Here is a 22,500-nt window from a genome sequence, read left to right as displayed (position 1 = left end):
GAGAGATAGAGAGAGAGGAGAGAACGAGAGAGAGAGAGAAGGAGAGAAGGAGAGAGGAGAACGAGAGAGAAAACGAGAGAGGAGAACGAGCGAGAGAGGAGAACGAGAGAGAGAGGAGAACGAGAGAGAGAGGAGAACGAGAGAAAATGAGAGAACGAGAGAGAGAAGGAAAACGAGAGAGAGCGAGAACGAGAGAGAGCGAGAGCGAGAACAAGAGAACGAGAACGAGAGAGAGAAAATGAGAGAGATAGAGAGAAAATGAGAGAGATAGAGAGAGAGGAGAGAACGAGAGAGAGGAGAGAACGAGAGAGAGGAGAGAACGAGAGAGGTGAACGAGAGAGAAAATGAGAACGGAGAACGAGAGAGAGAGGAGAACGAGAGAGAGAGGAGAACGAGAGAAAACGAGAACGAGAGAAAACGAGAACGAGAGAAAACGAGAACGAGAGAAAACGAGAACGAGAGAAAACGAGAGAACGAGAGCGAGAACGAGAACAAGAGAGAGAGAGCAAGAACGAGAGAGAACGAGCGAGAACGAGAGAGAACGAGAACCAGAGCGAATGAGAGAGAGAACGAAAACGAGCAAGAGAGAGAACGAGCGAGAGAGAGAGAGAACGAGAGAGAGAACAAGAACGAGAACGAGAGAGGACGAGAGAGAGAGAACGAGAGAGAGAGAGAGAGAGAGAGAGAGAGAGAGAACGAACGCGAGAGAGAGAGAGAGAGAAACAGAGAGAGAGAACGCGCGAGAGAGAGAGAACGCGCGAGAGAGAGAGAACGCGCGAGAGAGAGAGAACGCGCGAGAGAGAGAGAACGCGCGAGAGAGAGAGAACGCGCGAGAGAGAGAGAACGCGCGAGAGAGAGAGAAAGCGCGAGAGAGAGCAAGAACGAGAACAAGAACGAGAGAAAATGAGAGAAGGAGAGAGAGAAGGAGAGAGAGAAGGAGAGAGAGAAGGAGAGAGAGAAGGAGAGAGAGAAGGAGAGAGAGAAGGAGAGAACGAGAGAGGAGAACGAGAGAGGAGAACGAGAGAGGAGAACGAGAGAGGAGAACGAGAGAGGAGAACGAGAGAGGAGAACGAGAGAGGAGAACGAGAGAGGAGAACGAGAGAGGAGAACGAGAGAGGAGAACGAGAGAGGAGAACGAGAGAGGAGAACGAGAGAGGAGAACGAGAGAGAGAGAACGAGAGAGAGAGAACGAGAGAGAGAGAGAACGAGAGAGAGAGAGAACGAGAGAGAGAGAGAACGAGAGAAAAAACGAGAACGAGAGAAAAAACGAGAACGAGAGAAAAAACGAGAACGAGAGAAAAAACGAGAACAAGAGAAAAAACGAGAACGAGAGAGAGAGAGAATGAGAGAGAAAACGAGAACGAGAGAGAAAACAAGAACGAGAGAGAGAGAAAACGAGAACGAGAGAAAAAACGAGAACGAGAGAGAGAGAGAGAACGAGAGCGCGAGAAAACGAGAGCGCGAGAAAACGAGAGCGCGAGAAAACGAGAGCGCGAGAAAACGAGAGCGCGAGAAAACGAGAGCGCGAGAAAACGAGAGCGCGAGAAAACGAGAGCGCGAGAAAACGAGAGCGCGAGAAAACGAGAGCGCGAGAAAACGAGAGCGCGAGAAAACGAGAGCGCGAGAAAACGAGAGCGCGAGAAAACGAGAGCGCGAGAAAACGAGAGCGCGAGAAAACGAGAGCGCGAGAAAACGAGAGCGCGAGAAAACGAGAGCGCGAGAAAACGAGAGCGCGAGAAAACGAGAGCGCGAGAAAACGAGAACGAGCAATAACGAGAACGAGCAATAACGAGAACGAGCAATAACGAGAACGAGCAATAACGAGAACGAGCAATAACGAGAACGAGCGAACAAGGAGAGAAAACGAGAGAGAATGAGAACGAGAGAAAGAAAATGAGAGAAAGAAAACGAGAGAGAGAGAGAAAGAAGGGAAACGAGAGAACGAGAGAGAGAAGGAGAACGAGAGAGAACGAGCGAGAGAGAGAACGCGAGAGAGAGAACGTGAAAAAGAGAGAGAGTGAGAGAGAACGTGAAAAAGAGAGAGAGGGAGAGAGAACGCGAGAGAGAGAGAGAACGCGAGAGAGAGAGAGAGAGAGAGAGAAAGAAAGGAAACGAGAGAACGAGAGAGAGGAGAACGAGAGAGAGAGAGAGAACAAGAAAGGAAACGAGAGAACGAGAGAGAGAACGAGAGAGAGAACGAGAGAGAGAACGAGAACAAGAACGAGAACGAGAAAACGAGAACGAGAACGAGAGCGAGAACAAGAGAACGAGAATGAGAGAGAGAACATGAGAGAGAGAGAGAGAGAGAGAAAATGAGAGAGATAGAGAGAGAGGAGAGAACGAGAGAAAACGAGAACGAGAACGAGAGCGAGAACAAGAGAACGAGAATGAGAGAGAGAACATGAGAGAGAGAGAGAGAGAGAGAGAAAATGAGAGAGATAGAGAGAGAGAGGAGAGAACAGGAGAGAACGAGAGAGAAGGAGAGAACGAGAGAGAAGGAGAGAACGAGAGAGAGAATGAGAGAAGGAGAGAACGAGAGAGAGGAGAGAACGAGAGAGGAGAACGAGAGAGAGCGAGAACGAGAACGAGAGAATGAGAACGAGAGAACGAGAACGAGAGAACGAGAGAACGAGAGAACGAGAACGAGAGAACGAGAGAACGAGAACGAGAGAACGAGAGAACGAGAACGAGAGAACGAGAGAGAGAGAGAGAGAGAGAGAGAACATGAGAGAGGGAGAGAGAAAATGAGAGAGATAGAGAGAGAGGAGAGAACGAGAGAGAGAGGAGAGAATGAGAGAGGAGAACGAGAGAGAACGAGAATGAGAGCGAGAACGAGAGAGCGAGAACGAGAGAGATAGAGAGAAAATGAGAGAGATAGAGAGAGAGGAGAGAACGAGAGAGAGAGAAGGAGAGAACGAGAGAGGAGAACGAGAGAGAAAACGAGAGAGGAGAACGAAAGAGAACGGAGAACGAGAGAGAGAGGAGAACGAGAGAGAGAGGAGAACGAGAGAGAGAGGGGAACGAGAGAAAACGAGAACGAGAGAAAACGAGAACGAGAGAAAACGAGAGAACGAGAGAGAGGAGACGAGAGAAAACGAGAGAACGAGAGAGAGGAGAACGAGAGAGAGCGAGAACGAGAGAGCGAGAACGAGAGAGCGAGAACGAGAGAGACAGAGAGAACGAGAGAGAACGAGAACCAGAGGGAATGAGAGAGAGAGAACGAAAACGAGCGAGAGAGAGAACGAGCGAGAGAGAACGCGAAAACGAGAGAACGAGAGAGAGAACAAGAACGAGAACGAGAGAGAGAAAACGAGAGAGAACGAGAGAGAGGAGAGAACGAGAGAGACAGAGAGAGAACGAGAGAGAAAACTAGAACGAGAGAGAGAATGAGAGAAGGAGAGAACGAGAGAGGAGAACGAGAGAGAACGAGAGAACATGAGAGAGAGAGAGAGAGAGAGAAAATGAGAGAGATAGAGAGAGAGAGAGAAGGAGAGAACGAGAGAGGAGAACGAGAGAGAAAACGAGAGAGGAGAACGAAAGAGAACGGAGAACGAGAGAGAGAGGAGAACGAGAGAAAACGAGAACGAGAGAAAACGAGAGAACGAGAGAGAGAAGGAGAACGAGAGAAAACGAGAACGAGAGAAAACGAGAGAACGAGAGAGAGAAGGAGAACGAGAGAGAGCGAGAACGAGAGAGAGCGAGAACGAGAGAGAGCGAGAACGAGAGAGAGCGAGAACGAGAGAGAGCGAGAACGAGAGAGAGCGAGAACGAGAGAGAGCGAGAACGAGAGAGAGCGAGAGAGAACGAGAACCAGAGCGAATGAGAGAGAGAACGAAAACGAGCGAGAGAGAGAACGAGCGAGAGAGAACGAGAAAACGAGAGAACGAGAGAGAGAACAAGAACGAGAACGAGAGCGCGAGAAAACGAGAGCGCGAGAAAACGAGAGCGCGAGAAAACGAGAGCGCGAGAAAACGAGAGCGCGAGAAAACGAGAGCGCGAGAAAACGAGAGCGCGAGAAAACGAGAGCGCGAGAAAACGAGAGCGCGAGAAAACGAGAACGAGCAATAACGAGAACGAGCGAACAAGGAGAGAAAACTTGAACAGGAGAGAAAACGAGAGAGAATGAGAACGAGAGAAAGAAAACGAGAGAGAGAGAGAAAGAAGGGAAACGAGAGAACGAGAGAGAGAAGGAGAACGAGAGAGAACGAGCGAGAGAGAGAACGTGAAAAAGAGAGAGAGTGAGAGAGAACGTGAAGAGAGAGAGGGAGAGAGAACGCGAGAGAGAGAGAGAACGCGAGAGAGAGAGAGAACGCGAGAGAGAGAGAGAACGCGAGAGAGAGAGAGAACGCGAGAGAGAGAGAGAACGCGAGAGAGAGAGAGAACGCGAGAGAGAGAGAGAACGCGAGAGAGAGAGAGAACGCGAGAGAGAGAGAGAACGCGAGAGAGAGAGAGAGAGAGAGAAAGAAAGGAAACGAGAGAGAGGAGAACGAGAGAGAGAGAGAGAGAACAAGAAAGGAAACGAGAGAACGAGAGAGAGAACGAGAGAGAGAACGAGAACAAGAACGAGAACGAGAAAACGAGAACGAGAACGAGAGCGAGAACAAGAGAACGAGAATGAGAGAGAGAACATGAGAAAATGAGAGAGATAGAGAGAGAGAGGAGAGAACGAGAGAGAAGGAGAGAACGAGAGAGGAGAACGAGGGAGAGAATGAGAGAAGGAGAGAACGAGAGAGAGGAGAGAACGAGAGAGGAGAACGAGAGAGAACGAGAACGAGAGAATGAGAACGAGAGAACGAGAACGAGAGAACGAGAGAACGAGAACGAGAGAACGAGAGAACGAGAACGAGAGAACGAGAGAACGAGAGAACGAGAGAGAGAGAGAGAGAGAACATGAGAGAGGGAGAGAGAGAAAATGAGAGAGGAGAGAGAAAATGAGAGAGATAGAGAGAGAGGAGAGAACGAGAGAGAGAGGAGAGAACGAGAGAGGAGAACGAGAGAGAACGAGAATGAGAGCGAGAACGAGAGAGCGAGAACGAGAGAGATAGAGAGAAAATGAGAGAGATAGAGAGAGAGGAGTGAACGAGAGAGAGAGAAGGAGAGAACGAGAGAGGAGAACGAGAGAGAAAACGAGAGAGGAGAACGAAAGAGAACGGAGAACGAGAGAGAGAGGAGAACGAGAGAGAGAGGAGAACGAGAGAGAGAGGGGAACGAGAGAGAGAGGGGAACGAGAGAGAGAGGGGAACGAGAGAAAACGAGAACGAGAGAAAACGAGAACGAGAGAAAACGAGAGAACGAGAGAGAGAAGGAGAACGAGAGAGAGCGAGAACGAGAGAGCGAGAACGAGAGAGACAGAGACAACGAGAGAGAACGAGAACCAGAGGGAATGAGAGAGAGAGAACGAAAACGAGCGAGAGAACGAGCGAGAGAGAACGCGAAAACGAGAGAACGAGAGAGAGAACAAGAACGAGAACGAGAGAGAGAAAACGAGAGAGAACGAGAGAGAGGAGAGAACGAGAGAGACAGAGAGAGAACGAGAGAGAAAACTAGAACGAGAGAGAGAATGAGAGAAGGAGAGAACGAGAGAGGAGAACGAGAGAGAACGAGAACGAGAGAGAGAACGAGAACATGAGAGAGAGAGAGAGAAAATGAGAGAGAGAGAGAGAGAAGGAGAGAACGAGAGAGGAGAACGAGAGAGAAAACGAGAGAGGAGAACGAAAGAGAACGGAGAACGAGAGAGAGAGGAGAACGAGAGAAAACGAGAACGAGAGAAAACGAGAGAACGAGAGAGAAGGAGAATGAGAGAAAACGAGAACGAGAGAAAACGAGAGAACGAGAGAGAGAAGGAGAACGAGAGAAAACGAGAACGAGAGAGAGCGAGAACGAGAGAGAACGAGAGAGAACGAGAACCAGAGCGAATGAGAGGGAGAACGAAAACGAGCGAGAGAGAGAACGAGCGAGAGAGAACGAGAAAACGAGAGAACGAGAGAGAGAACAAGAACGAGAACGAGAGAGAGAAAACGAGAGAGAACGAGAGAGAGGAGAGAAGGAGAGAGAACGAGAACGAGAGAACGAGAACGAGAGAGAGAACATGAGTGAGAGAGAGAAAATGAGAGAGATAGAGAGAGAGAGAGGAGAGAACGAGAGAGAGCGAGAACGAGAGCGAGAACGAGAACAAGAGAGAGAGCGAGAACGAGAGAGAACGAGAACCAGAGCGAATGAGAGAGAGAACGAAAACGAGCGAGAGAGAACGAGCGAGAGAGAGAGAGAGAAAACGAGAGAACAAGAGAGAGAACAAGAACGAGAACGAGAGAGGACGAGAGCGAGAGAACGAGAGAGAGGAGAGAACGAGAGAGGAGAACGAGAGAGAAAACGAGAACGAGAGAGAACGAGAACGAGAGAGAACGAGAACGAGAGAGAACGAGAACGAGAGAGAACGAGAACGAGAGAGAACGAGAACGAGAGAGAGAAAACAGGAGAGAACGAGAACGAGAGAGAACGAGAACGAGAGAGAACGCGAGAGAACGAGAGAATGCGAGAGAGAGAGAGAACGAGAGAGAACGCGAGAGAGAGAGAGAGAGAGACACAGAGAGAGAGAACGCGCGAGAACGAGAACAAGAACAAGAACGAGAGAAAATGAGAGAAGGAGAGAGAGAAGGAGAGAACGAGAGAGGAGAACGAGAGAGTAAACGAGAACGAGAACGAGAGGGAGAAAACGAGAACGAGAGAGAGAGAGAACGAGAGAGAGAGAGAACGAGAGAGAGAGAACGAGAGAGAGAGAGAACGAGAGAGAGAGAGAACGAGAGAGAGAGAGAACGAGAGAGAGAGAAAACGAGAGAGAGAGAAAACGAGAGAGAGAGAAAACGAGAGAGAGAGAAAACGAAAGAGAAAACGAGAACGAGAGAGAGAGAGAGAGAGAACGAGAACGAGAGAGAGAACGAGAACGAGAGAAAAAACGAGAACGAGAGAAAAAACGAGAACGAGAGAAAAAACGAGAACGAGAGAAAAAACGAGAACGAGAGAAAAAACGAGAACGAGAGAAAAAACGAGAACGAGAGAAAAAACGAGAACGAGAGAAAACGAGAGAACGAGAGAGAGGAGAACGAAAGAGAACGGAGAACGAGAGAGAGAGGAGAACGAGAGAGAGAGGAGAACGAGAGAAAACGAGAATGAGAGAAAACGAGAACGAGAGAAAACGAGAACGAGAGAGAGGAGAACGAGAGAGAGCGAGAACCAGAGCGAATGAGAGAGAGAACGAAAACGAGCGAGAGAGAGAACGAGCGAGAGAGAACGAGAAAACGAGAGAACGAGAGAGAGAACAAGAACGAGAACGAGAGAGAGGAGAGAACGAGAGAGAGAAGGAGAGAACGAGAGAGAGGAGAGAACGAGAGAGAACGAGAACGAGAGAGAACGAGAACGAGAGAGAACGAGAACGAGAGAGAGAATGAGAGAAGGAGAGAACGAGAGAGAGAAGGAGAGAACGAGAGAGAGGAGAGAACGAGAGAGGAGAACGAGAGAGAACGAGAACGAGAACGAGAGAACAAGAACGAGAACGAGAGAAAATGAGAGAGATAGAGAGAAAATGAGAGAGATAGAGAGAAAATGAGAGAGATAGAGAGAGAGGAGAGAACGAGAGAGGAGAACGAGAGAGAAAACGAGAGAGGAGAACGAGAGAGAGAGGAGAACGAGAGAGAGAGGAGAACGAGAGAAAACGAGAGAACGAGAAGAGAGAAGGAGAACGAGAGAGAGAAGGAGAACGAGAGAGAGCGAGAACGAGAGAGCGAGAACGAGAGAGCGAGAACGAGAGAGCGAGAACGAGAGAGAACGAGAACGAGAGAGAGAACGAGAACGAGAACGAGAGAGAGAACGAGAGCGAGAGAGAGAGAGAGAACGAGAACGAGAACGAGAGAGAACGACAGAGAATGAGAGCGAGAACAAGAGAACGAGAACGAGAGAGGGAACATGAGAGAGAGAGAGAAAATGAGAGAGATAGAGAGAGAGGAGAGAACGAGAGAAAATGAGAACGAGAGAACGAGAACGAGAGAGAGAACATGAGAGAGAGAGAGAAAATGAGAGAGATAGAGAGAGAGGAGAGAACGAGAGAGAGAAGGAGAGAACGAGAGGAGAACGAGAGAGAACGAGAACGAGAAAACGAGAGAAAGAAAACGAGAGAGAACGAGAGAGAACGAGAGAGAACGAGAGAGAACGAGAGAGAACGAGAGAGAACGAGAGAGAACGAGAGAACGCGAGAGAACGCGACAGAGAGAACGCGAGAGAACGCGACAGAGAGAGAGAACGCGACAGAGAGAGAGAACGCGACAGAGAGAGAGAACGCGACAGAGAGAGAGAACGCGACAGAGAGAGAGAACGCGACAGAGAGAGAGAACGCGACAGAGAGAGAGAGAACGCGAGAGAGAGAGAGAGAAAACGCGAGAGAGAGAGAACGCGAGAGAGAGAGAGAACGAGAGAACGAGAGAGAGAACAAGAACGAGAACGAGAGAGGACGAGAGAGAGAGAGAGAGAGAGAGAGAGAGAGAGAGAGAGAGAGAGAACGAACGCGAGAGAGAGAGAGAGAGAAACAGAGAGAGAGAACGCACGAGAGAGAGAGAACGCGCGAGAGAGAGCAAGAACGAGAACAAGAACGAGAGAAAATGAGAGAACGAGAGAGAGAAGGAGAGAGAGAAGGAGAGAGAGAAGGAGAGAGAGAAGGAGAGAACGAGAGAGGAGAACGAGAGAGGAGAACGAGAGAGGAGAACGAGAACGAGAACGAGAGAGAAAACGAGAACGAGAGAGAAAACGAGAACGAGAGAAAAAACGAGAAGAGAAAAAACGAGAACGAGAGAAAAAACGAGAACGAGAGAGAGAGAACGAGAGAGAGAGAGAACGAGAGAGAAAACGAGAATGAGAGAGAAAACAAGAACGAGAGAGAGAGAACGAGAGAGAGAAAACGAGAACGAGAGAAAAAACGAGAACGAGAGAGAGAGAGAACGAGAGAGGGAACGAGAGCGCGAGAAAACGAGAGCGCGAGAAAACGAGAGCGCGAGAAAACGAGAGCGCGAGAAAACGAGAGCGCGAGAAAACGAGAACGAGCAATAACGAGAACGAGCAATAACAAGAACGAGAGAACAAGGAGAGAAAACTTGAACAGGAGAGAAAACGAGAGAGAATGAGAACGAGAGAAAGAAAACGAGAGAAAGAAAACGAGAGAGAGAGAGAGAGAGAGAGAGAGAAAGAAGGGAAACGAGAGAACGAGAGAGAGAAAACGAGAGAGAACGAGAGAGAACGAGAACGAGAGAGAACGAGAACGAGAGAGAGAATGAGAGAAGGAGAGAACGAGAGAGAGAAGGAGAGAACGAGAGAGAGGAGAGAACGAGAGAGGAGAACGAGAGAGAACGAGAACGAGAACGAGAGAACAAGAACGAGAACGAGAACGAGAGAAAATGAGAGAGATAGAGAGAAAATGAGAGAGATAGAGAGAGAGGAGAGAACGAGAGAGAGAGAAGGAGAGAACGAGAGAGGAGAACGAGAGAGAAAACGAGAGAGGAGAACGAAAGAGAACGGAGAACGAGAAGAGAGAGGAGAACGAGAAGAGAGAGGAGAACGAGAGAAAACGAGAGAACGAGAAGAGAGAAGGAGAACGAGAGAGAGCGAGAACGAGAGAGAGCGAGAACGAGAGAGAGCGAGAACGAGAGAGAGCGAGAACGAGAGAGAGCGAGAACGAGAGAGAGCGAGAACGAGAGAGAGCGAGAACGAGAGAGAGCGAGAACGAGAGAGAGCGAGAACGAGAGAGAGCGAGAACGAGAGAGAGAACGAGAACGAGAGAGAGAACGAGAACGAGAGAGAGAGAGAACGAGAGAGAGAGAGAGAATGAGAACGAGAACGAGAGAGAACGACAGAGAATGAGAGCGAGAACAAGAGAACGAGAACGAGAGAGGGAACATGAGAGAGAGAGAGAAAATGAGAGAGATAGAGAGAGAGGAGAGAACGAGAGAAAACGAGAACGAGAGAACGAGAACGAGAGAGAGAACATGAGAGAGAGAGAGAAAATGAGAGAGATAGAGAGAGAGGAGAGAACGAGAGAGAGAAGGAGAGAACGAGAGAGGAGAACGAGAGAGAACGAGAACGAGAAAACGAGAGAGAACGAGAGAGAACGAGAGAGAACGAGAGAGAACGAGAGAGAACGAGAACGAGAACGAGAGAGAGAGAGAACGCGAGAGAACGCGACAGAGAGAGAGAACGCGACAGAGAGAGAGAACGCGACAGAGAGAGAGAACGCGACAGAGAGAGAGAGAACGCGACAGAGAGAGAGAGAACGCGACAGAGAGAGAGAGAACGCGACAGAGAGAGAGAGAACGCGACAGAGAGAGAGAGAACGCGACAGAGAGAGAGAGAACGCGACAGAGAGAGAGAGAACGCGACAGAGAGAGAGAGAACGCGACAGAGAGAGAGAGAACGCGACAGAGAGAGAGAGAACGCGACAGAGAGAGAGAGAACGCGACAGAGAGAGAGAGAACGCGAGAGAGAGAGAGAGAGAGAGAACGCGAGAGAGAGAGAGAACGAGAGAACGAGAGAGAGAACAAGAACGAGAGAACGAGAGAGAGAACAAGAACGAGAACGAGAGAGGACGAGAGAGAGAGAACGAGAGAGAGAGAGAGAACGAACGCGAGAGAGAGAGAGAGAGAAACAGAGAGAGAGAACGCGCGAGAGAGAGAGAACGCGCGAGAGAGAGAGAACGCGCGAGAGAGAGAGAACGCGCGAGAGAGAGAGAACGCGCGAGAGAGAGCAAGAACGAGAACAAGAACGAGAGAAAATGAGAGAACAAGAGAGAGAACGAGAGAGAGAAGGAGAGAGAGAAGGAGAGAGAGAAGGAGAGAGAGAAGGAGAGAGAGAAGGAGAGAACGAGAGAGGAGAACGAGAGAGGAGAACGAGAGAGAACGAGAACGAGAGAGAACGAGAACGTAGAGAACGAGAGAGAGAGAGAACGAGAGAGAAAACGAGAACGAGAGAAAAAACGAGAACGAGAGAAAAAACGAGAACGAGAGAAAAAACGAGAACGAGAGAAAAAACGAGAACAAGAGAAAAAACGAGAACAAGAGAAAAAACGAGAACAAGAGAAAAAACGAGAACAAGAGAGAGAGAGAACGAGAGAGAGAGAGAACGAGAGAGAAAACGAGAACGAGAGAGAAAACAAGAACGAGAGAGAGAGAACGAGAGAGAGAGAAAACGAGAACGAGAGCGCGAGAAAACGAGAACGAGAGCGCGAGAAAACGAGAGCGCGAGAAAACGAGAGCGCGAGAAAACGAGAGCGCGAGAAAACGAGAGCGCGAGAAAACGAGAGCGCGAGAAAACGAGAGCGCGAGAAAACGAGAGCGCGAGAAAACGAGAGCGCGAGAAAACGAGAGCGCGAGAAAACGAGAGCGCGAGAAAACGAGAGCGAGCAATAACGAGAACGAGCAATAACGAGAACGAGCAATAACGAGAACGAGCAATAACGAGAACGAGAGAACAAGGAGAGAAAACTTGAACAGGAGAGAAAACGAGAGAGAATGAGAACGAGAGAAAGAAAACGAGAGAAAGAAAACGAGAGAGAGAGAGAGAGAGAGAGAAAGAAGGGAAACGAGAGAACGAGAGAGAGAAGGAGAACGAGAGAGAACGAGCGAGAGAGAGAACGCGAGAGAGAGAACGTGAAAAAGAGAGAGAGTGAGAGAGAACGTGAAAAAGAGAGAGAGGGAGAGAGAACGCGAGAGTGAGAGAGAACGAGAGAGAGAGAGAGAGAGAGAGAGAGAGAGAGAGAGAGAGAGAGAGAGAGAGAAAGGAAACGAGAGAACGAGAGAACGAGAGAGAGGAGAACGAGAGAGAGAGAGAGAACAAGAAAGGAAACGAGAGAACGAGAGAGAGAACAAGAGAGAGAACGAGAACAAGAACGAGAACGAGAAAACGAGAACGAGAACGAGAGCGAGAACAAGAGAACGAGAATGAGAGAGAGAACATGAGAGAGAGAGAGAGAGAGAGAAAATGAGAGAGATAGAGAGAGAGGAGAGAACGAGAGAAAACGAGAACGAGAGAACGAGAACGAGAGAGAGAACATGAGAGAGAGAGAGAAAATGAGAGAGATAGAGAGAGAGGAGAGAACGAGAGAGAGAAGGAGAGAACGAGAGAGGAGAACGAGAGAGAACGAGAACGAGAAAACGAGAGAGAACGAGAGAGAACGAGAGAGAACGAGAACGAGAGAGAGAGAGAACGCGAGAGAACGCGACAGAGAGAGAGAACGCGACAGAGAGAGAGAACGCGACAGAGAGAGAGAACGCGACAGAGAGAGAGAACGCGACAGAGAGAGAGAACGCGACAGAGAGAGAGAGAACGCGACAGAGAGAGAGAGAACGCGACAGAGAGAGAGAGAACGCGACAGAGAGAGAGAGAACGCGAGAGAGAGAGAGAGAACGCGACAGAGAGAGAGAGAACGCGAGAGAGAGAGAGAGAGAGAGAACGCGAGAGAGAGAGAGAACGAGAGAACGAGAGAGAGAACAAGAACGAGAGAACGAGAGAGAGAACAAGAACGAGAACGAGAGAGGACGAGAGAGAGAGAACGAGAGAGAGAGAGAGAACGAACACGAGAGAGAGAGAGAGAGAAACAGAGAGAGAGAACGCGCGAGAGAGAGAGAACGCGCGAGAGAGAGAGAACGCGCGAGAGAGAGCAAGAACGAGAACAAGAACGAGAGAAAATGAGAGAACAAGAGAGAGAACGAGAGAGAGAAGGAGAGAGAGAAGGAGAGAGAGAAGGAGAGAGAGAAGGAGAGAACGAGAGAGGAGAACGAGAGAGGAGAACGAGAGAGGAGAACGAGAGAGAACGAGAACGAGAGAGAACGAGAGAGAAAACGAGAACGAGAGAGAAAACGAGAACGAGAGAGAAAACGAGAACGAGAGAGAAAACGAGAACGAGAGAAAAAACGAGAACGAGAGAAAAAACGAGAACGAGAGAAAAAACGAGAACGAGAGAAAAAACGAGAACAAGAGAAAAAACGAGAACAAGAGAAAAAACGAGAACGAGAGAGAGAGAGAACGAGAGAGAGAGAGAACGAGAGAGAGAGAGAACGAGAGAGAAAACGAGAACGAGAGAGAAAACAAGAACGAGAGAGAGAGAACGAGAGAGAGAGAAAACGAGAACGAGAGCGCGAGAAAACGAGAACGAGAGCGCGAGAAAACGAGAGCGCGAGAAAACGAGAGCGCGAGAAAACGAGAGCGCGAGAAAACGAGAGCGCGAGAAAACGAGAGCGCGAGAAAACGAGAGCGCGAGAAAACGAGAGCGCGAGAAAACGAGAGCGCGAGAAAACGAGAGCGCGAGAAAACGAGAGCGCGAGAAAACGAGAACGAGCAATAACGAGAACGAGCAATAACGAGAACGAGCAATAACGAGAACGAGCAATAACAAGAACGAGAGAACAAGGAGAGAAAACTTGAACAGGAGAGAAAACGAGAGAGAATGAGAACGAGAGAAAGAAAACGAGAGAAAGAAAACGAGAGAGAGAGAGAGAGAGAGAGAAAGAAGGGAAACGAGAGAACGAGAGAGAGAAGGAGAACGAGAGAGAACGAGCGAGAGAGAGAACGCGAGAGAGAGAACGTGAAAAAGAGAGAGAGTGAGAGAGAACGTGAAAAAGAGAGAGAGGGAGAGAGAACGCGAGAGTGAGAGAGAACGAGAGAGAGAGAGAGAGAGAGAGAGAGAGAGAGAAAGGAAACGAGAGAACGAGAGAACGAGAGAGAGGAGAACGAGAGAGAGAGAGAGAACAAGAAAGGAAACGAGAGAACGAGAGAGAGAACAAGAGAGAGAACGAGAACAAGAACGAGAACGAGAAAACGAGAACGAGAACGAGAGCGAGAACAAGAGAACGAGAATGAGAGAGAGAACATGAGAGAGAGAGAGAGAGAGAGAGAAAATGAGAGAGATAGAGAGAGAGAGGAGAGAACGAGAGAGAAGGAGAGAATGAGAGAGGAGAACGAGGGAGAGAACGAGAGAAGGAGAGAACGAGAGAGAGGAGAGAACGAGAGAGGAGAACGAGAGAGAGCGAGAACGAGAACGAGAGAATGAGAACGAGAGAACGAGAGAGCGAGAACGAGAGAACGAGAACGAGAGAACGAGAGAACGAGAGAACGAGAGAACGAGAGAACGAGAGAGAACATGAGAGAGGGAGAGAGAGAAAATGAGAGAGGGAGAGAGAAAATGAGAGAGATAGAGAGAGAGGAGAGAACGAGAGAACGAGAGAGGAGAACGAGAGAGAACGAGAATGAGAGCGAGAAAGAGAGAACGAGAACGAGAGAGATAGAGAGAAAATGAGAGAGATAGAGAGAGAGGAGAGAACGAGAGAGGAGAACGAGAGAGAGAGGAGAACGAGAGAAAACGAGAACGAGAGAAAACGAGAACGAGAGAAAACGAGAACGAGAGAAAACGAGAACGAGAGAAAACGAGAACGAGAGAAAACGAGAGAACGAGAGAGAGAAGGAGAACGAGAGAGAGCGAGAACGAGAGAGATAGAGAGAACGAGAGAGAACGAGAACCAGAGGGAATGAGAGAGAGAGAACGAAAACGAGCGAGAGAGAGAACGAGCGAGAGAGAACGCGAAAACGAGAGAACGAGAGAGAGAACAAGAACGAGAACGAGAGAGAGAAAACGAGAGAGAACGAGAGAGAGGAGAGAACGAGAGAGACAGAGAGAGAACGAGAGAGACAGAGAGAGAACGAGAACCAGAGCGAATGAGAGAGAGAACGAAAACGAGCGAGAGAGAGAACGAGAGAGAAAACGAGAGAGAAAACGAGAACGAGAGAGAGAGAGAATGAGAACGAGAGAGAGAACGAGAACGAGAGAGAGAACGAGAACGAGAGAAAAAACGAGAACGAGAGAAAAAACGAGAACGAGAGAAAAAACGAGAGAACGAGAGAAAACGAGAGAACGAGAGAGAGGAGAACGAAAGAGAACGGAGAACGAGAGAGAGAGGAGAACGAGAGAGAGAGGAGAACGAGAGAAAACGAGAACGAGAGAAAACGAGAGAACGAGAGAGAGGAGAACGAGAGAGAGGGAGAACGAGAGAGAGGGAGAACGAGAGAGAGGGAGAACGAGAGAGACAGAGAGAACGAGAGAGAACGAGAACCAGAGCGAATGAGAGAGAGAACGAAAACGAGCAAGAGAGAGAACGAGCGAGAGAGAACGAGAAAACGAGAGAACGAGAGAGAGAACAAGAACGAGAACGAGAGAGAGAAAATGAGAGAGAACGAGAGAGAGGAGAGAACGAGAGAAGAGGAGAGAACGAGAGAAGAGGAGAGAACGAGAGAAGAGGAGAGAACGAGAGAGAACGAGAACGAGAGAGAACGAGAATGAGAGAGAGAATGAGAGAAGGAGAGAACGAGAGAGAGAAGGAGAGAACGAGAGAGAGGAGACAACGAGAGAGGAGAACGAGAGAGAACGAGAACGAGAACGAGAACAAGAGAAAATGAGAGAGATAGAGAGAAAATGAGAGAGATAGAGAGAGAGGAGAGAACGAGAGAGAGAGAAGGAGAGAACGAGAGAGGAGAACGAGAGAGAAAACGAGAGAGGAGAACGAAAGAGAACGGAGAACGAGAGAGAGAGGAGAACGAGAGAGAGAGGAGAACGAGAGAGAGAGGAGAACGAGAGAAAACGAGAGAACGAGAGAGAGAAGGAGAACGAGAGAGAGCGAGAACGAGAACGAGAGAGCGAGAACGAGAGAGAGAACGAGAACGAGAACGAGAGAGAACGAGAACGAGAACGAGAGAGAACGACAGAGAATGAGAGCGAGAACAAGAGAACGAGAACGAGAGAGGGAACATGAGAGAGAGAGAGAGAGAAAATGAGAGAGATAGAGAGAGAGGAGAGAACGAGAGAGAACGAGAACGAGAAAACGAGAGAGAGAAAACGAGAGAGAACGAGAGAGAACGAGAGAGAACGAGAGAGAACACGAGAGAACACGAGAGAACACGAGAGAACACGAGAGAACGCGACAGAGAGAGAGAACGCGACAGAGAGAGAGAACGCGACAGAGAGAGAGAACGCGACAGAGAGAGAGAACGCGACAGAGAGAGAGAACGCGACAGAGAGAGAGAACGCGACAGAGAGAGAGAACGCGACAGAGAGAGAGAACGCGACAGAGAGAGAGAACGCGACAGAGAGAGAGAACGCGACAGAGAGAGAGAGAACGCGAGAGAGAGAGAGAGAGAACGCGAGAGAGAGAGAGAGAACGCGAGAGAGAGAGAGAGAACGCGAGAGAGAGAGAGACACACACAGAGACAGAGACAGAAACAGAAACAGAGAGAGAACGCGCGAGAGAGAGAGAACGCGCGAGAGAGAGAGAACGCGCGAGAGAGAGAGAACGCGCGAGAGAGAGAGAACGCGCGAGAGAGAGAGAACGCGCGAGAGAGAGAGAACGCGCGAGAGAGAGAGAACGCGCGAGAACGAGAGAACGCGCGAGAACGAGAGAGAAAATGAGAGAAAATGAGAGAACGAGAGAGAGAACGAGAGACAGAAGGAGAGAGAGAAGGAGAGAACGAGAGAGAGGAGAGAACGAGAGAGGAGAACGAGAGAGGAGAACGAGAGAGGAGAACGAGAGAGGAGAACGAGAGAGGAGAACGAGAGAGGAGAACGAGAGAGGAGAACGAGAGAGGAGAACGAGAGAGGAGAACGAGAGAGGAGAACGAGAGAGGAGAACGAGAGAGGAGAACGAGAGAGGAGAACGAGAGAGGAGAACGAGAGAGAAGGAGAGAGAAGGAGAACGAAGGAGAACGGAGAACGAGAACAAGAGAACGAGAGAGAGAACGAGAGAGAGAGAGAGAAGGAGAGAACGAGAGAGGGGAACGAGAGGGGAACGAGAGGGAACGAGAGGGAACGAGAGGGAACGAGAACAAGAGAACGAGAGAACGAGAGAACGAGAGAGGAGAACGAGAGAAAACGAGAACGAGAGAAAACGAGAACGAGAGAAAACGAGAACGAGAGAAAACGAGAACGAGAGAACGAGAGAACGAGAGAGGAGAACGAGAGAAAACGAGAACGAGAGAAAACGAGAACGAGAGAAAACGAGAACGAGAGAACGAGAGAACGAGAAGGAGAACGAGAAGGAGAACGAGAAGGAGAACGAGAAGGAGAACGAGAAGGAGAACGAGAAGGAGAACGAGAAGGAGAACGAGAAGGAGAACGAGAAGGAGAACGAGAAGGAGAACGAGAAGGAGAACGAGAAGGAGAACGAGAGAGAGCGAGAGAGAGCGAGAACGAGAACGAGAGAGAGCGAGAACGAGAGAGACAGAGAGAACGAGAACGAGAAAACGAGAGAGAGAAAATGAGAGAGAACGAAAGAGAACGAGAACGAGAGAGAACGAGAGAACGAGAACGAGAGAGAGAGAACACGAGAGAACGCGAGAGAGAGAGAGATCGCGAGAGAGAGAGAGAGAGATCGCGACAGAGAGAGAGAACGCGACAGAGAGAGAGAGAACGCGACAGAGAGAGAGAGAACGCGACAGAGAGAGAGAGAACGCGACAGAGAGAGAGAGAACGCGACAGAGAGAGAGAGAACGCGACAGAGAGAGAGAGAACGCGACAGAGAGAGAGAGAACGCGACAGAGAGAGAGAGAACGCGACAGAGAGAGAGAGAACGCGACAGAGAGAGAGAGAGATCGCGACAGAGAGAGAGAGAGAACGCGACAGAGAGAGAGAACGCGACAGAGAGAGAGAACGCGACAGAGAGAGAGAGAACGCGAGAGAGAGAGAGAGAGAACGCGAGAGAGAGAGAGAGAGAACGCGAGAGAGAGAGAGAGAGAGAGAGAGAACGCGAGAGAGAGAGAGAGACACAGAGACAGAGACAGAAACAGAAACAGAGAGAGAACGCGAGAGAGAGAGAACGCGCGCGAGAGAGAGAGAAAATGAGAGAACGAGAGAGAGAACGAGAGAGAGAAGGAGAGAGAGAAGGAGAGAACGAGAGAGAAGGAGAGAACGAGAGAGAAGGAGAGAACGAGAGAGAGGAGAGAACGAGAGAGAGAGAGGAGAGAACGAGAGAGGAGAACGAGAGAGAACGAGAGAGAACGAGACCAAGAGAACGAGAGAGAGGAGAGAACGAGAGAGGAGAACGAGAACAAGAGAACAAGAGAGAGGAGAGAACGAGAGAGGAGAACGAGAACAAGAGAACGAGAGAGAGAAGGAGAGAGAGAAAGAAGGAGAGAACGAGAGAGAGAGAGAACGAGAGGGCACGAGAGGGCACGAGAGGGCACGAGAGGGCACGAGAGGGCACGAGAGGGCACGAGAGGGCACGAGAACAAGAGAGAGAAGGAGAGAGAGAAGGAGAGAACGAGAGAGGAGAGAACGAGAGAGAGGAGAGAACGAGAGAGAGGAGAGAACGAGAGAGGAGAACGAGAGAGAGAGAACGAGAGAGAACGAGAGAGAGAGAACGAGAGAGAGAGAACGAGAGAGAGGGAACGAGAGAGAGGGAACGAGAGAGAGGGAACGAGAGAGAGGGAACGAGAGAGAGGGAACGAGAGAGAGGGAACGAGAGAGAGGGAACGAGAGAGAGGGAACGAGAGAGAGAACGAGAGAGAACGAGAGAGAACACGAGAGAACACGAGAGAACACGAGAGAACACGAGAGAACGCGAGAGAACGCGACAGAGAGAGAGAACGCGACAGAGAGAGAGAACGCGACAGAGAGAACGCGACAGAGAGAGAGAACGCGACAGAGAGAGAGAACGCGACAGAGAGAGAGAGAACGCGAGAGAGAGAGAGAGAAAACGCGAGAGAGAGAGAGAGAACGTGAGAGAGAGAGAGAGAACGCGAGAGAGAGAGAGAGAACGCGAGAGAGAGAGAGACACACACAGAGACAGAGACAGAAACAGAAACAGAGAGAGAACGCGCGAGAGAGAGAGAACGCGCGAGAGAGAGAGAACGCGCGAGAGAGAGAGAACGCGCGAGAGAGAGAGAGAACGCGCGAGAGAGAGAGAACGCGCGAGAACGAGAGAGAAAATGAGAGAAAATGAGAGAACGAGAGAGAGAACGAGAGACAGAAGGAGAGAGAGAAGGAGAGAACGAGAGAGAGGAGAGAAGGAGAGAACGAGAGAGGAGAGAACGAGAGAGGAGAACGAGAGAGGAGAACGAGAGAGGAGAACGAGAGAGGAGAACGAGAGAGGAGAACGAGAGAGGAGAACGAGAGAGGAGAACGAGAGAGGAGAACGAGAGAGGAGAACGAGAGAGGAGAACGAGAGAGGAGAACGAGAGAGGAGAACGAGAGAGGAGAACGAGAGAGGAGAACGAGAGAGGAGAACGAGAGAGGAGAACGAGAGAGGAGAACGAGAGAGAACGAGAGAGAAGGAGAACGGAGAACGAGAACAAGAGAACGAGAGAGAGAACGAGAGAGAGAGAGAGAGGAGAGAACGAGAGAGAGAGAGAAGGAGAGAACGAGAGAGGAGAACGAGAGGGGAACGAGAGGGGAACGAGAGGGAACGAGAGGGAACGAGAGGGAACGAGAGGGAACGAGAGGGAACGAGAGGGAACGAGAGGGAACGAGAGGGAACGAGAGGGAACGAGAACAAGAGAACGACAGAACGAGAGAGGAGAACGAGAGAGAAAACGAGAGAGAGAGGAGAACGAGAGAGGAGAACGAGAGAGGAGAACGAGAGAGAACGAGAACAAGAGAACGAGAGAGAGAACGAGAGAGAGAGAGAGAGAGAAGGAGAGAACGAGAGAGAGAGAGAAGGAGAGAACGAGAGAGGAGAACGAGAGGGGAACGAGAGGGAACGAGAGGGAACGAGAGGGAACGAGAGGGAACGAGAGGGAACGAGAGGGAACGAGAGGGAACGAGAGGGAACGAGAACAAGAGAACGAGAGAACGAGAGAACGAGAGAGGAGAACGAGAGAGAAAACGAGAGAGAGAGGAGAACGAGAGAAAACGAGAACGAGAGAAAACGAGAACGAGAGAACGAGAAGGAGAACGAGAAGGAGAACGAGAGAGAGCGAGAACGAGAACGAGAGAGAGCGAGAACGAGAACGAGAACGAGAAAACGAGAGAGAGAAAATGAGAGAGAACGAGAGAGAAAATGAGAGAGAACGAAAGAGAACGAGAACGAGAGAGAGAGAACACGAGAGAACGCGAGAGAGAGAGAGATCGCGAGAGAGAGAGAGAGAGATCGCGACAGAGAGAGAGAGAACGCGACAGAGAGAGAGAACGCGACAGAGAGAGAGAACGCGACAGAGAGAGAGAGAACGCGACAGAGAGAGAGAGAACGCGACAGAGAGAGAGAGAACGCGACAGAGAGAGAGAGAACGCGACAGAGAGAGAGAGAACGCGACAGAGAGAGAGAGAGATCGCGACAGAGAGAGAGAGAGATCGCGACAGAGAGAGAGAGATCGCGACAGAGAGAGAGAACGCGACAGAGAGAGAGAGAACGCGAGAGAGAGAGAGAACGCGAGAGAGAGAGAGAGAGAACGCGAGAGACAGAGAGAGAGAGAGAGAACGCGAGAGAGAGAGAGAGACACAGAGACAGAGACAGAAACAGAAACAGAGAGAGAACGCGAGAGAGAGAGAACGCGCGCGAGAGAGAGAGAAAATGAGAGAACGAGAGAGAGAACGAGAGACAGAAGGAGAGAGAGAAGGAGAGAACGAGAGAGAAGGAGAGAACGAGAGAGAGGAGAGAACGAGAGAGAGAGAGGAGAGAACGAGAGAGGAGAACGAGAGAGAACGAGAGAGAACGAGAGAGAACGAGACCAAGAGAACGAGAGAGAGGAGAGAACGAGAGAGGAGAACGAGAACAAGAGAACAAGAGAGAGAAGAGAACGAGAGAGAGAACGAGAGAGAGAAGGAGAGAGAGAAAGAAGGAGAGAACGAGAGAGAGAGAGAACGAGAGGGCACGAGAGGGCACGAGAGGGCACGAGAGGGCACGAGAACAAGAGAACGAGAGAGAGAAGGAGAGAACGAGAGAGGATGAGAACGAGAGAGAGGAGAGAACGAGAGAGGAGAACGAGAGAGAGAGAGAGGGAACGAGAGAGAGGGAACGAGAGAGAGGGAACGAGAGAGAGGGAACGAGAGAGAGGGAACGAGAGAGAGGGAACGAGAGAGAGGGAACGAGAGAGAGGGAACGAGAGAGAGGGAACGAGAGAGAGGGAACGAGAGAGAACGAGAGAGAGAGAGAACGAGAGAACGAGAAAACGAGCGAGAACGAGAACGAGAACGAGAGAGAACGAGAGAACAAGGAGAGAAAACGAGAGAGAAAACGAGAGAGAATGAGAACCAGAGAAAGAAAACGAGAGAAAGAAAACGAGAGAAAGAAAACGAGAGCGAGAGAGAGAGAGAGAGAGAGAGAGAACGAGAGAGAGAACGAGAGAGAGAACGAGAGAGAGAGCGAGAGAGAGAGCGAGAGAGAGAGCGAGAGAACGAGAGAGAGAACGAGAGAGAAAATGAGAGAACGAGAGAGAGAACGAGAGAGAGAACGAGAGAGAGAACGAGAGAGAGAACGAGAGAGAGAACGAGAGAAAGAACGAGAGAAAGAACGAGAGAAAGAACGAGAGAAAGAACGAGAGAAAGAACGAGAGAAAGAACGAGAGAAAGAACGAGAGAAAGAACGAGAGAAAGAACGAGAGAAAGAACGAGAGAAAGAACGAGAGAAAGAACGAAAGAGAATGAGAGAGAACGAGAGAGAGGAGAGAACGAGAGAGAGAAGGAGAACGAGGGAGAACGAGAGAGAACGAGAGAGAGAGAGAGCGAGAACGAGAAGATGAGAGAGAGAAAATGAGAGAGATAGAACGAGAGAGAGAGGAGAGAACGAGAGAGAGAAGGAGAGAACGAGAGAGAGGAGAGAACGAGAGAGAAAGAACGAGAACGAGAGAGAACGAGAACGAGAGAGAGAGAACGAGAGAGAACGAGAACGAGAGAGAACGAGAGCGAGAACGAGAGAGAGAGAGAAAATGAGAGAGATAGAGAGAGAGGAGAGAAGGAGAGAGAGAAGGAGAGAGAGAAGGAGAGAGAGAAGGAGAGAGAGAAGGAGAGAGAGAAGGAGAGAGAGAAGGAGAGAGAGAAGGAGTGAGAGGAGAGAACGAGAACGAGAGAAAAAACGAGAACGAGAGAAAAAACGAGAACGAGAGAAAAACCGAGAACGAGAGAAAAAACGAGAACGAGAGAAAACGAGAGAACGAGAGAGAGGAGAACGAAAGAGAACGGAGAACGAGAGAGAGGAGAACGAGAGAAAACGAGAACGAGAGAAAACGAGAACGAGAGAAAACGAGAACGAGAGAAAACGAGAGAACGAGAGAGAGGAGAACGAGAGAGAGAAGGAGAACGAGAGAGAGCGAGAACGAGAGAGACAGAGAGAACGAGAGAGAACGAGAACCAGAGCGAATGAGAGAGAGAACGAAAACAAGCGAGAGAGAGAACGAGCGAGAGAGAACGAGAAAACGAGAGAACGAGAGAGAGAACAAGAACGAGAACGAGAGAGAGAAAACGAGAGAGAACGAGAGAGAGGAGAGAACGAGAGA

General features: G+C 49.8%; 1 protein-coding gene and 3 pseudogenes across 4 annotated transcripts in view; 3 read left to right on the top strand and 1 right to left on the bottom strand.

The window, feature by feature from the left end:
• LOC140471140 (uncharacterized) overlaps positions 1 to 8,902 on the top strand; it is a 12,710-nt pseudogene extending 3,808 nt beyond the window's left edge.
• Positions 1 to 22,500, bottom strand: part of LOC140471076 (formin-like protein 3) — a 224,817-nt gene that overhangs the window by 102,479 nt on the left and 99,838 nt on the right. The gene's annotated exons all lie outside the window — the stretch shown is intronic.
• Positions 9,538 to 11,473, top strand: LOC140471139 (uncharacterized; annotated as a pseudogene).
• LOC140471137 (uncharacterized) lies at positions 11,787 to 18,003 on the top strand (annotated as a pseudogene).

This window comes from Chiloscyllium punctatum, chromosome X, assembly GCF_047496795.1.
Source record: "Chiloscyllium punctatum isolate Juve2018m chromosome X, sChiPun1.3, whole genome shotgun sequence".
Lineage (NCBI taxonomy): Eukaryota > Metazoa > Chordata > Chondrichthyes > Orectolobiformes > Hemiscylliidae > Chiloscyllium > Chiloscyllium punctatum.
The sequence above is the reverse complement of the archived record's forward strand: the minus strand, read 5'-3'. Positions and strand labels throughout refer to the sequence as shown.